General features: G+C 38.1%; 1 long non-coding RNA gene across 1 annotated transcript; it reads left to right on the forward strand.

The window, feature by feature from the left end:
• Window positions 1-633: 633 nt before the first annotated feature.
• On the forward strand, window positions 634-12,608 carry LOC136825381 (uncharacterized). Its single transcript, XR_010849314.1, has 4 exons — window positions 634-975; window positions 7,418-7,480; window positions 7,886-8,005; window positions 12,422-12,608. It is a non-coding gene; the product is annotated as an uncharacterized lncRNA (long non-coding RNA).
• Window positions 12,609-12,754: the final 146 nt, after the last annotated feature.

The raw sequence follows: 12,754 nt of genomic DNA on the forward strand, positions 1-12,754 counted from the left end.
ACTTTTAACAATACTTAACTATAATGTGAATCGGATTTCCAACGAATTCATACAAAATATCTATTAATTTCAATATGAAATATTTCGTTATATTTGTTCCATGATTGATTAGCTCTTTAGAGAGAGAGAGAGAGAGAAACAAATTACAGATGTTACCCATAAAAAATGTGTAATATTTTCTTTCGTTGTACCATTTTCTTCTAATTTACTACGATAACTAATGTATTTTGGTTAACTCTCACCAGAATGTTTTTCTACGTATACGGATAAAATAGCATTTTGGATGAAAATTATACTATTAAATGCTATTAATTTATATAAAATATCATTCACAAACTCAAAAATTAGTGTATATTGAGTATTTATGAACTCTTTAGGTCGTTTAAACCATTTTTCACCGGAGTGAAACATCGAGTTGCACTCACGTATTTTAAGAAAGGGTCGCCATTTGTCAAGCTGTGGGAAAGAGACGTAACGATTTTCAAATTAATATAAGAAGGTAAATAAATTAATTTGAAGTCTTGTATTAGATGTATGAATACCGTAACGTTTTTAGGGTTCAAAATATACAAACGAAACTAATATGAGCTGTCTATATTATTCCAACTTTGTCTCATAACAGTGTCCCCTTCATATTGCCATACATCCTTTTTTAAAGCTGTAGCGTAGAAAATGTTATAAATACTATTTTAGTGACAGAAAATACTATCATATCATCGCCATTTTCTCCCAATACTGTACCGAAATGTATTTAAATTAACGAGAAAATGTAAAGAACTGAAACAGTCATTACTGGAACCAAGGTGGAAAAGAAATTGGTCACGTGACCTTGGAACTGGAAAGTTAAAAATCCAGGCTCAAGGACACAGTGTTACAGGACATATTTTACGTGATGGCAACGATAATTCTCTCCATTTGTCACTGCAAGTTAATTTTTATTGTTGTTGCATACGTCATTAACTGATTTATGTCAAGGTAAGGTATTTTGTTACATAGGCCTAGGGACAGTTAGTTTAGGTCTGCCGGCTGATCAAAGACCGCATGTTGCCAACCCCAGCTTAGGGTATCCGAGGTTATGTTGCTTTCCAGTGCCAACATAACAGCAAAGAATTGTAGTGGACCACCATATTTGTGAATTTAGTAAAAAAAAAAAAAAATCTCAAAGGGTGTTGGAAATAGGCTAGTTTGACTAAGTCCTATTCAAGGTTCTGGGATCATAGGTTAAGGGGTGCCCTAGGGTATATTCTGTTTTTTTTTTTTTTATGGCATTACCACATAATCCTTAGTGAAATTAATCGCGCAAATTCTGCTTTAAGGGTTCTTGGTGCTTCACTGCATTTCTGGTTAGTTAGGCTATAGACGTAGTTTAGGGTATGACCCCGTAAATGTGTCTTTCCTCTGTGGGATGATTATGAGAGTAGATTGTAACTCTTCGTAAACCATCAGGAAGCAATTATTCACATGTATGGATGAGAGGTTACATGTTTATTTTAAATTGGCGCAAACAGATAAAAAGTAATACAACTTAAGCAGACACTTGGCCCATATGTTAACCATAGTTAATGACTGTGTAAGACTACAATTTTTTTTTTTTTTTGTAATGAATTGCAGTTTAGGTTGCTCAAGCTGGCCTGAGTGATTTACTTAGCTGAGGCCCGATTGCAGAAAGTTTTCAGGAATAGTTGCTGTTTATTTATTCCACCTAATGCAAAATGAAGTGGTGAGTGTCTATCCTTGACAGGTCAATTTTCAAATACACAAGTGGAGGATGAGGATAAACCCAAGCTAAACAGATTTGTTATTGAATTGCTTATCATCATGCTTCTTTTCCATGGTGAATGGTATACCTAGTTGATAATTCTGAATACTTTAATATAGAAACACCAAATTTTATGCCTTGCATCTAGGGTTGCCACCTTGAGCTCAGAAAAATACAGAACATATAGTACCGGGAGTTGTATAAGGAGGAAAAGTTATGGCGAATGGAGCAAGTCTTTTCAGCTGGGTTTCGGGTCGTGCTGGGAGCTCCCAAGAAAATTTTTGAAATGTGTCCTATTTCTGGCGCATTCTAAGCCTTTGTGCAGCTAACATGAGGGTGAGGAAGAGATGTTTCATATTTGATGAGGACTAGAAGCTTGCTTCTGAGGTTGTCAATTATCACTGAAGTGACAACTGACAAGTCTATAGAAAATAAAAACAAAATGACATTCTGTGACACAATGAAAAAATATCATATTATATTATATACCTTCAAGTTTATTTTATTCTTTCAGTAATATACAAAAGAAAATACAGGATTCATTCCCACTGCTGAACTACAATACAAATAGCCATTTAAAAGTAACATCATACAAACTTTCAGTGAATCAAGGAAATACACCAAGCATGTTGGTCATTCCCAGGATTCCTACTTTTTCCATGAATATTTTGTGTTGCTCCTTGCTGCAGCAAGAAGCCTTTTATCCTGCTCAATGGTTGTGAGAAAGTCAGCACAACTCTGTTCGAAATTAAGGGTTACAAGGAGTTCGGATTTAATGAGCTCAATGGAGCACCTATTCCTGGTGTCAGTCCACTTGTTTTGCATAATTGAGAATATCCTTTCAACATAACCTGAAGTTGAAGCTGGCACACTCAGTATGTAAGAGAGGACACACAGCATGTTAGGGAGGGAGTCTGGTCAGAGGTTTGGAAGACAGCCATCCACCTGCCAGCTGTGTCTTTGGACTTCCAGTCTTCTCCTCCTTTAGCCTTTCCAGAATTACATTAATAACTGTTAATTCATCATACAGCTCATCCATGTTGACACTGAGTCTGGTGATCAATTCTGAGTTTCAACTAGTTTCTCCATATCAGAAAAGTGTATCTCAGTTTTGAGTAAGAGAGGATGGAGGAAGGACAGCCAATTTTCCTCTGAAAAGTCAAACCACTTATCTACATATGTGATGGCAGTACTAAGGAATGCTTGAAAATCTGCGTTTGCAGTGTTTGCTTCTGATGAAGAAAGCTGCTGCAGCTTTACTTTTGTCAGGTAGCCATAGAAACTATCCTTTCTTCTTTGCATGAGCTTGTTCCTGAAAGCCTTCATAATGGGGCAGAGGTCAATGACAGTTGTTTCGTTTTTTTCAAGTTTCTTGACGACATCTTCAAAGATGGACAATATGTTGTTACAGAAAAGAAGGTATACTTGAATGACGTCTGCTTCTTGTTCATTCACCTCATCTGCATCCAAAGGAAGCTTCAGTATGGTTCTGATCTGCCTGGGACATTCATTCCCAAGACTGATAAAATATGACTTCAGAGCAGTCCAACTTTGCAAAACCCTGGAGATGGCTGGATTCAGTGACAGCCATCTGGTTGTGATGTGACGCAGCATTTCTCTGAATTCCACTTCACAGAATACACAAAACTCCTTTAGGGATTCCCTCCTTTTTGCAGAAGAGGAGAAGAAACTGTATATCTTCAGCACCACGTTCTCAACGTCTACAGATAAGTTGTCCAATGCATGTTTAACTGTGTTATGTACTATGTGTGCATGGCAGTTTCCTTGAAGAAGATGCTTCTGTGCCTTACACAATTTGGTGTAGACAGAATTATGAATTCCATAATTCACATTGGTATTGTCAGCACTGAAGGCAGACACTTGATTCAATGACAGGCCTAGTTTCTCTAGTGAATGTACAATACAGCTCACAATCCCCTCAGCAGATTCGTCAGGATTCTCTAAAAATCAACTATCTTGTTCTGGACTCCATCCTCTGGTGTGAAGTATTGTACTGCAAGAGGAAACATTTTCCTGTTTCCTTTGTTGGAAGCATCTGTCTGAATACAAAATAGGAGGGGTTTCTGACCAGCTGTTAGAATATTGATTATGCCACACACTGCCTTGGGTGCAAGAACATTTGTTACTAGTGCCTCTGCTTTGGTTCTTCCACACGAAATTTTCTTTCCTATTTTAGAGTCCCTGAATATTTTCTGGTATAGCTTCTGTCCACAGTCTGCAGAATTGTAACTCAAATTGTGCTTCACAGTGTGGTATACATGGGCCAGCTCCCAGCTGTCACCTATAAGAGGAGGATATAGTACTGTTACATGTTGTACTAATTTAATTGGCTGGTTAAACATTACAATCAATCAATATGATGATTTATTTGTATGAAAAGTTGGCCAATTGGACCAGGTGCAAGAACCTTGTGGTTATTCAGCACCTAGCAGAAAGGAAAAAAAATTGCCAGTAGGAGAGAAAGGCCTGACAAAATTTAGTAGAATCAGCAAGTAAGATCCAAGACCAAATTAATAAAATATCCACTAGCCATCAGAGCCCAGCTGCTTACCCCTAAGCCCCCCACCCACATCAAGAGGTTCTGAATTCTGGAAGGAACAACATGGAGATGATAACTGAAATAATTAAATAGGCGCGGAGCTTTACCTGGTATCAAAGCTGCACACATGGCATATAAGTTTTCAAGGCTCTGTTTATTTATAGACAAACACGTTTGGTTTATTTAATGAATCAGACTTTCAGCCTTAACCAGTCATTTCCTGTAATCAAAAAAAAAAAAAACGAAGCTGACTTTGACCTTAACTTCTTTAAGCATCTTACTTTTGCCATTAAAATATTTGGGTAAATATTGTGTGTATGTGTGTGTATGCATATTTGTGTGTGTGTATATATATATATATATATATATATATATATATATATATATATATATATATATATATATATATATATATATAGTGTGTATGTATGTATGTAGGTAGGTAGGTAGGTAGGTATGTATATATATATATATATATATATATATATATATATATATATATATATATATATATATATATATATATATATATATATATATATAATATTTGAAAGTGAGCAACTTTTTCCTTTTGTAATGAATTATAATCTTTATTTTCTTTGGAATATAAAATAAACTCGGGGAAAAGTATTGTTTTTGTATTTAAAAAAAATAATAAATAACCATAAGAATATAGAAACAATATGCAAAGTGTGGATGATATGATAACTAATAACAAAACTATTAAAGATTTTTGTGCCTACCGAATCTGCATCTGTTGACCGCTCAGCAACCAAAAAGTTTGAGATAGCTGTCTCAGTCTTCTGACTTTTGGCATAACGGATGTGTTGGTCTCCTTTGCATGCTGCTTCACATCACTTAACCCACCATTGCTAACTGAAAACTGTCTTCGACATATTCGACAATTTGCTTTCAAACTGTTATCAACACTGCTGAGCCATGGATACTCAGTCTCCCACTCATTTCGATATTTTTGAAGTCGCCTGTGCTTCTTTGTAGGAGGAATAGACTCGACCAAGCCAGAGGAACTTGTAGAAGTAGTCATTTCATCTAATAGCCAACCGAGTACTAAAACATGACACGCGCCCTACTCTCGCTGGCCAGGCTGGTGCTGGGGTGGGGGTGTGTGTGTGTAGGGGGTTATGGCTGAGTAGGGAGGTGCGAGACAGACCTCGCGTCGCTCATTAATCCCGTGCTTTACACGTACCGAAGGCAACCAGTGAGTGACAAAAGCATAATTTTGCAGTCTGGCAAGATTGATTGAAAAATATGCCAATGTAATTTTAAAATAATGATGTTCTGACAGCCAAATACAGAACAAATGGCGTTCTGTATTGGTTCAATACAGAACGCAGCATCTCACTCTTAAATACAGAACGAATCTGTATTTTACAGAACGGGTGGCAACCCTACTTGCATCACAAAGAAAGATATCAAGTACAGGCAGTCCCCCGGTTTACGACGGGGGTTCCGTTCCTACGCCACGTCGTAAGCAGAAAAATCTTTGAAAATATTGAAAACAAGGTAATTCTAAGCCGGCTGTCCGCGGTGAGCTAGACTATGGCAATTGACGTTTTCCTATGTTATTTTACTTCCTTTAGAAGAATTTAAAGTAAAATTTTGTCGGCCGGGTTGTAACTAAGCTGTCATTGACCTTTGAAGACTACACGACTTGTATTACCTAACGTGGGGTAGGTCTAAGCCGGCATTCCGCTGGCAAGCCCCCACCTCCATAGCTAATACGGCAAAATTGTAACCAGTAATCCCCCCTAAAAATGCCAACCTAACGTACCCTAGAGGTGTTTACTGGTTACAATTTTGCCGTATTAGTTATGGAGGGGAGGTGGGGGGGCTTGTCACGGAATGCCGGCTTAGACCTACCCCGCGCTAGGTACTTAAGTCGTGTAGTCTTCAAAGGTCAATTACGGTATATTTACAGCCGGCCGACAAAATATGACTTTAAATTCTTGTAAAGTAAGTAAAATAACATAGAAAACGCCAATTGCCACAGTCTAGCTCACCGCGACAGCCGGGTTTAGAATTACCGAAAACAATGTAAACTGCATTTTTATTGAGTTTTTCATTAAAAAACCTCCAAATTTTTATTATTTTGCCATTTTGTAGCCATATTTCTTCTGTCGGATCAGCGTCGTAACCCTGGAACATGCGTCGTAAACCAGGAAATAATTTCTGATGAATATGTTTGAAAAGCGTCATAACCTTGGAATGTCATAAGCTGGACCCGTCGTAACCCGGGGACTGCCTGTAATGTTGAAAAACTTGGTATTATTCACAAAGCTACCACCCTATACACTTGTGCCATGTGATTGTTACTACATGATTCAGAAATTTTAGTGGTAAGCCTTTGGCATGATGTATTTCAGACTACAGTACTTTTTGGTGTAAAAACTAGAGCTAGGTCATGCGTGATGCTCTTCTTTGGCCATGTGTGTCGCTGTTGAAGACTTAATCACTGAATTCCAGATAGGATTTATTTTTGGTTTAAAATCATATTTACAGCAGTAAATTGTGAAGAATTGTCATCTGTAAATTTGCTTAATAGTATTGTGGCCTAGGCCTGGGCCATTCTTTTATCATCCCTATCACAGATGTATTTGTCAGTTTTCCATATGCCCAATAACATACTGTACATGACTTCCCTCCATGGCCTAGTATGTTTCCTGCCTGAAATCCCGTGGTTTTCAGTGCCTTCCCACTGGTCCTCATCTTGCTACCTCCATATTTACTCATTTTTAGACTAATTACTTCAGTGCTCTTCTCATTACTTGTCCAAATCCCAGTTTTCCAGTATAGGCCAGTATTGCTGATTTTAGTGGCTTTTTGTATTCTTTGAAAAGGCGTAGCGCATATTTTTTTAATAGGGAGTAAATGTGAAGCATGAAAAGTATTTTGTAAAATAAATGGTGTACATATGTCTCAGATCATGAAAGCTCCTTATCCAAGTGGTTATAAGAAAAAGGGGGTCTTTTCAAAATTTACCATTTTAAAAGAACAATTTTGAATTGAGAAAAGACAGGGAATAGCCTACATAGCTTATGATTACATGGTTCAGCAACCTTTCTCTTCTTCCACGGCAGATGTTGGATTTTACGGTGCTTCTGCCTTTCCTGCCACCTAACCTTTCTTCCTATAAGAAGCAGGTGAGTTTATACCTTCATACTTAAGTTTCACTCTTATCCCCTTCTTTTCCTTTATTTTCTTAAGGTCTGGGTTAATAAAAGGCTTGAGGTTGTTCATTTCACTTGCTGTTGTATTTTTAAGTGAATTAAGGTTAACTTGGCACTTTAAATTTTAGTAGATCATGCTATATTTGGGTCAAGTATGTTGGCAAGACTGTCACAATCTCCCTCTTGTAACATTGTATGTATGAAATGGATTTGTGGGCACCTGTTTGTGGATCAGCTTTAGTGACAACTATGGTCAAAAGGCTAAGACACGGAGACCTGACATTATGACTGGTATAGTGTTTTATGTCAGTGCTTTAAATGAAATCAGTTACTACCATTGTAACACACTGTGATTAACAACATATTTGTAATTTGCAGATGACTTGGAGCAAGTCAACAATGATGGATTCTTACATGCCAGGGAGATAGCAGCATCTTAAAGTTTGGTTTGCCACTGATCAACACCAGAGAAATTTGTTCTTCAGCAAGAGGTTTAAGGTATGTATCTAAGAGAGTGGAGCAGGTGTAGTGGGAGGATAGCATAGTAGAATCTCAGAATAGCAGACCAGTGGGGGGGGGTTTTAGGTGTGAGCTTTCATGCCTATCCTTGGGTATGCTTTGCTGGTACAAGACTCTAATACAGTAATCTTTTAAAGCATTTATTAAGCAAATGTAGTGAAAATTTTAAATATACAGGAACTGCAAATTCTAAGGTACTCGCAGTATTTAAAAGTTTTTGTGCTTGGAGGAAATAGTAGTAGGAGGAGGTGAAGAGGTAGGAGGAAGAAGAAGTGGGTGAGTAGTTGTTGAGACTTACGAGAGGGCAGTTGAAAAAAGTCTTTCTGGTTGATTTAGGTGGTTGCACTGGCCAGTTTCAGCTCATCTAGTTGTACTGTCAGTGGTCTATCTTGGCAGCAGTCACATTAGCTTGAGGTGAGTGCTCAGTTGTCTTTTACCACAAGCTATCAAGGCATTTGGCAGAATAACGTCAGCAGCTGGGGTATCTGTTAAAATGACGGAAATATTACATCCATTTGATGGAACTGGTGATGTTGGGGAATGGTTTGAAAAACTTGAAATGGTTGCTAGGCTTAAGGAAATTAAACAACTACAAGTTTTAATACCTTTATTCTTAGAAGGAATACATATTCTGTGTATAATGAATTAAGTGATGACAAGAAAAAACATGAGTCAATTAAGTCAGCATTAATTGAAGGTTTTGTCTTAAATCCATTGCAAGCTTATGAACAATTTGCTAAGCATGTGTGGTGTGATGGACCAGTTGATGTGTATATGACCGATTTGTGAGGGTTAGCAAGATTGGTAAGTGTTTCTTCCAATCTGTTGTTGTTGAGGGCGTTCATGGTTGGGTTGCCAGCATTTGTGTCGTGAACTTCGTGCAGTTTCAAGAGTCAATGAAATGAATCTTGACAGTAGTGTTGATCATGCGAGGGTGGTGATGTCCAAACTGGTTGAAAAGCCAATAATAGTACAGTAAACCCCTGTATTCGCGTTCTCATGATTCACGGACTCACGCATTCGCGGGTTTCTCTGTGGAACATATCTAGCCATTATTTTTCACAGAAATATTCACTAATTACTGTGTTTTCACATAATTTTCATGAATAAATGCACTTTTTGTTATAAAACTATTAAAATTCTCAGGTATATGCATTTTTACAGGGTTTTTCTGTGTTTAAACTATCAAAATGGTCAGTTCTAAGTGTTTTTAGAGGGGTTTAAGTATTCATGGATTTTAGCTATTTGCGGGGTGGGATGCATCCCCACTAATACGGGGTTCACTGTAGTTGCAACAGCTAATTGTCAAGGGAAAGTGGTGAGTGATATGAAGGTTTGTGAATTGGCAGTTGAAGTGTCTTTGATGTGACAGACCACATTTGGTTAGGTTTGCTCTGAGCATAATTTTGTCTGTTATAGTTGTGTTGAGGTTGGTCACATAGCTACAAATTGTTCAAAAGGTGAGCAGGGAAATGGTATTAGAGGGTTTGGTGCGCCGGCAGTTCCTCCAAGCCAGCATTAATGGCGCTCCCTGTTATTAGGGTTATTGTGAAGGGTCAAGTGGCAAATGCTTTGTTGGTTACCAGGTGTTTTAGAACTGTTGTTGCTCCTTGGGTTTGTGAGGTCGAGAGTGGTAGGCTGCATGTGGTAGATGAAGTTGATGGTTGTATGTAAGGGCGAGTCAGTTTTGTCAGTGCATTTGAGTAGTGAAGAGTTGTTTTTGAGTTGTGTTGTGTTGAGTAGCATGCTGGTTGGTGTAGGTGTCGTGCTAGGTATGGATGCAGTAGCGAGGTTAGGGGGCACAGTGGTGACCGGGGGTCAGGTGAGGTTTTTGAAGAGTGGCAAAGTGATGGAGACATTGAAGCCAAGTGAACAGAATCTTGCTTCAGCTGCCAGGTTTACTGCATTACCAAAACGAATGATTGTTGAAGATAAGTACTTTTTAGCAACCTTTGATGGCGAAAGTTGGACTGTAACGTGGCGCTGGAATAATGGAATTCCACCAGAATTAAAAAATGAAGTTAGTTATTATGCAAGTACTACTTTTCATAAAATCAGAGAAATTGGATGAAAAAATCAAAAGTTGGATAGAAAAAAGGTGGCTTAAACTAGCTAAAAACACTACCCATGAGGGTCTGATACCACTAGTGGCCATAAAGCAGGTGAATGATGACAACGTGCAACCAGTATTAGATTTCCGAGAACTTAATGTTTATACATGGAACATCACCCAGGTGTTGATGTTGCGGTCTGTGATGATACCATGCGACGTTGGTGGCAGATTCCAGAGCCATCACAGCTAGTTGATCTGAAGTCTGCTTATCTTCAGATCAGAGCTGACAGTAGTTTATGGTCATATCAGCAGGTGTCATGTAAGGGTAAGTTATATTACTTGACAAGACTAGGTCTTGGGTTAAATTGTGTGCCTAAAATAATGTCAAAGATCTTGAAAGAGGTCATGTCAAGAGATGAGAAAGTGTGTTGTGGCACAGATAGTTGTATAGATGATATTGTAAATGAAAATATAGTTTCTGTGGAAGAGGTGACTTCTCATCCACGTAAGTTTGGGTTAGAAACAAAGATTCCGGAGTCACCGGATAGTGGACGTGTGTTGGGATTGTCTCTTTATCATGGTAGTAGTGGAAAACTGAAGTTTAGACATGGCAATCTGATCTCTTCAGTGAACAGTGAGAAATTGTCACAGGAATTTGTTTTCTAATTGTGGTGAGCTACTGGGGCATTATCCAGTCTGTGGATGGCTTTGTGTAGGGTGTAGTTAAGTGAAGAGAATAAGTGAAGGTTATGCTTGGGATGACTGGATTGGAGATAAAGCTCAGTCATAGATGGAGAAATTGGTTAAAAGGGTGCAAGCTGATGACCCTGTTTGTGGGTATTAGTCTGTTTCTGATGTTAAAGTTGGCAAAATCTGGTGTGATGCTAGTAGCCTAGCTTTGGAGATGAATGGGATGATTGTTGAGGGATGGGCATGTCTTCGTAAGCCAGCCAATCCAGCTCCACATCAGTGTTACTGCATTGAATTAGATGTGGTGGTAAAAGGAATAAATTTAGTAATGAAGTGTGATCTGGAGTCTGATTTTAGAGTGAAGGTTTCTGGATGTCACTGTGACATTGGTAAAATCTTGTCAGAACAAATCTGAAGGACTAACAAGTAAGGAAGGAGTGGCTTTGTAGTGAGTTACAGGTGCCTACGTGTGCAGTGAGTTTGAGCAAGTTGCATAATAGGCATCAGTTTGGTGTTGATAGATCATTGTGTTTAGCACAGTTAGTTGATCCTTAAGTGAAGGGAGATGATGTTGAAAAATGTGTTTGTGCGTGTTTGCAGTGCAGGTCAATTGACCCAGCACCTGTTAAGTGTGATCCTGGTGAGTTAAATGTAGAGAAAAATTAGTGTAGATTAGCAGTGGATGTGACACATTACAAAGGAAGGAGCTGTTTGACTATAGTGGACTGCGGGCCAAGTAGATTTGCTGTTTGGAGAGAGATTGGGTCACAAAATGCCATGGAGAGAGATTGGGTCAGAAAATGCCAGAGATTTTTGTTCAAGTTTTGTGCAGATATGTCAGGAGAGAAGGCCTCCTGATGAAATTCTTCTAGATAACAGTACTACATTCAGATCTCATCAGTTTGAAAAGTTATGCATAGCATGGAACATTGAACTATACTTGGAGACATCCAGAGGTGCAGAAACAAGACTGATAGAGTTTCTGAGTCTGCTGTACTAGTTGGTGATAAAGTTTTCTTGAAGCTTCCTAATGCAAAGTGCACTTCTAAATGGGGAAGGGGTCATGCGACAAAGGTAACGTCAGAGAATAATGTTGATGTTGATGGTGTACCTTGTCATGTATTAGACATACATAGGATTCATGATGAAAGTGATGAGGAATTAGGTGGGGGTTGTGATGAAGATGATGAGATGAAGAGCGAATCAGATGTGATTGAGCAGGCTGACGTGCCCGAGTCCTCCAGGATGATTAGACAGTGGTAGCCTCCTGTGGGATTATACGAGTCATTTATGTGTAAGTCAGGGAGGAAGAGGAGGAATTTTAAGGACCTAGAACAATTGTGATCATGAGAAAATGTGTATGTATGCTGTACAGTACTTACAAATGATACAGAAAGTAGTTCAATTCAGTAAAGTGACATTCAAGGGAGGTGCTTGTCAGTTATCATTGCTATTTGTGTTTCTTCATATTATTGATTTATCCTGTAATTATTTAATAGTAAGTGTTTTCTGCTTGAAGTTGCTTTTATTATGATATGGACATTGTAATTCATACCTAATTATGAATAATACTGATACAGTAACTATGAAATCATTTCTACAAGTTATGTGAACTAAATGGTAACATTTTTTACATTATTTTTATATTTCAGATCATTGTTCAAGCAAGATTATCCATGATAAAGATCCAAGACACATCAGTCTTTTGAAGATGACAGAAGCATCCAAATTTACAAGTCAGTCTCTTCAACAAGAAAGAAGAATCAAGTCTGCTTATTTTATAAAAAAAAAAAAAAAAAAAAAAAAAAAAAAATGGTACATACATAATGGGAATCCAAACTCTTCACCCTAACCCAAATAGGGTCGCAGAAGGCTAGATAGCCTACACACTTGATAAACTATCCCACTAGATGGTTACATCTGTAGGATGGGTAAACACAGTTGCCAAATTCTTGCTATATTCAGTAGGTATAAAGTACTGTTCA

The sequence above is a fragment of the Macrobrachium rosenbergii genome, chromosome 37 (assembly GCF_040412425.1).
Source record: "Macrobrachium rosenbergii isolate ZJJX-2024 chromosome 37, ASM4041242v1, whole genome shotgun sequence".
Taxonomy (NCBI): Eukaryota; Metazoa; Arthropoda; class Malacostraca; order Decapoda; family Palaemonidae; genus Macrobrachium; species Macrobrachium rosenbergii.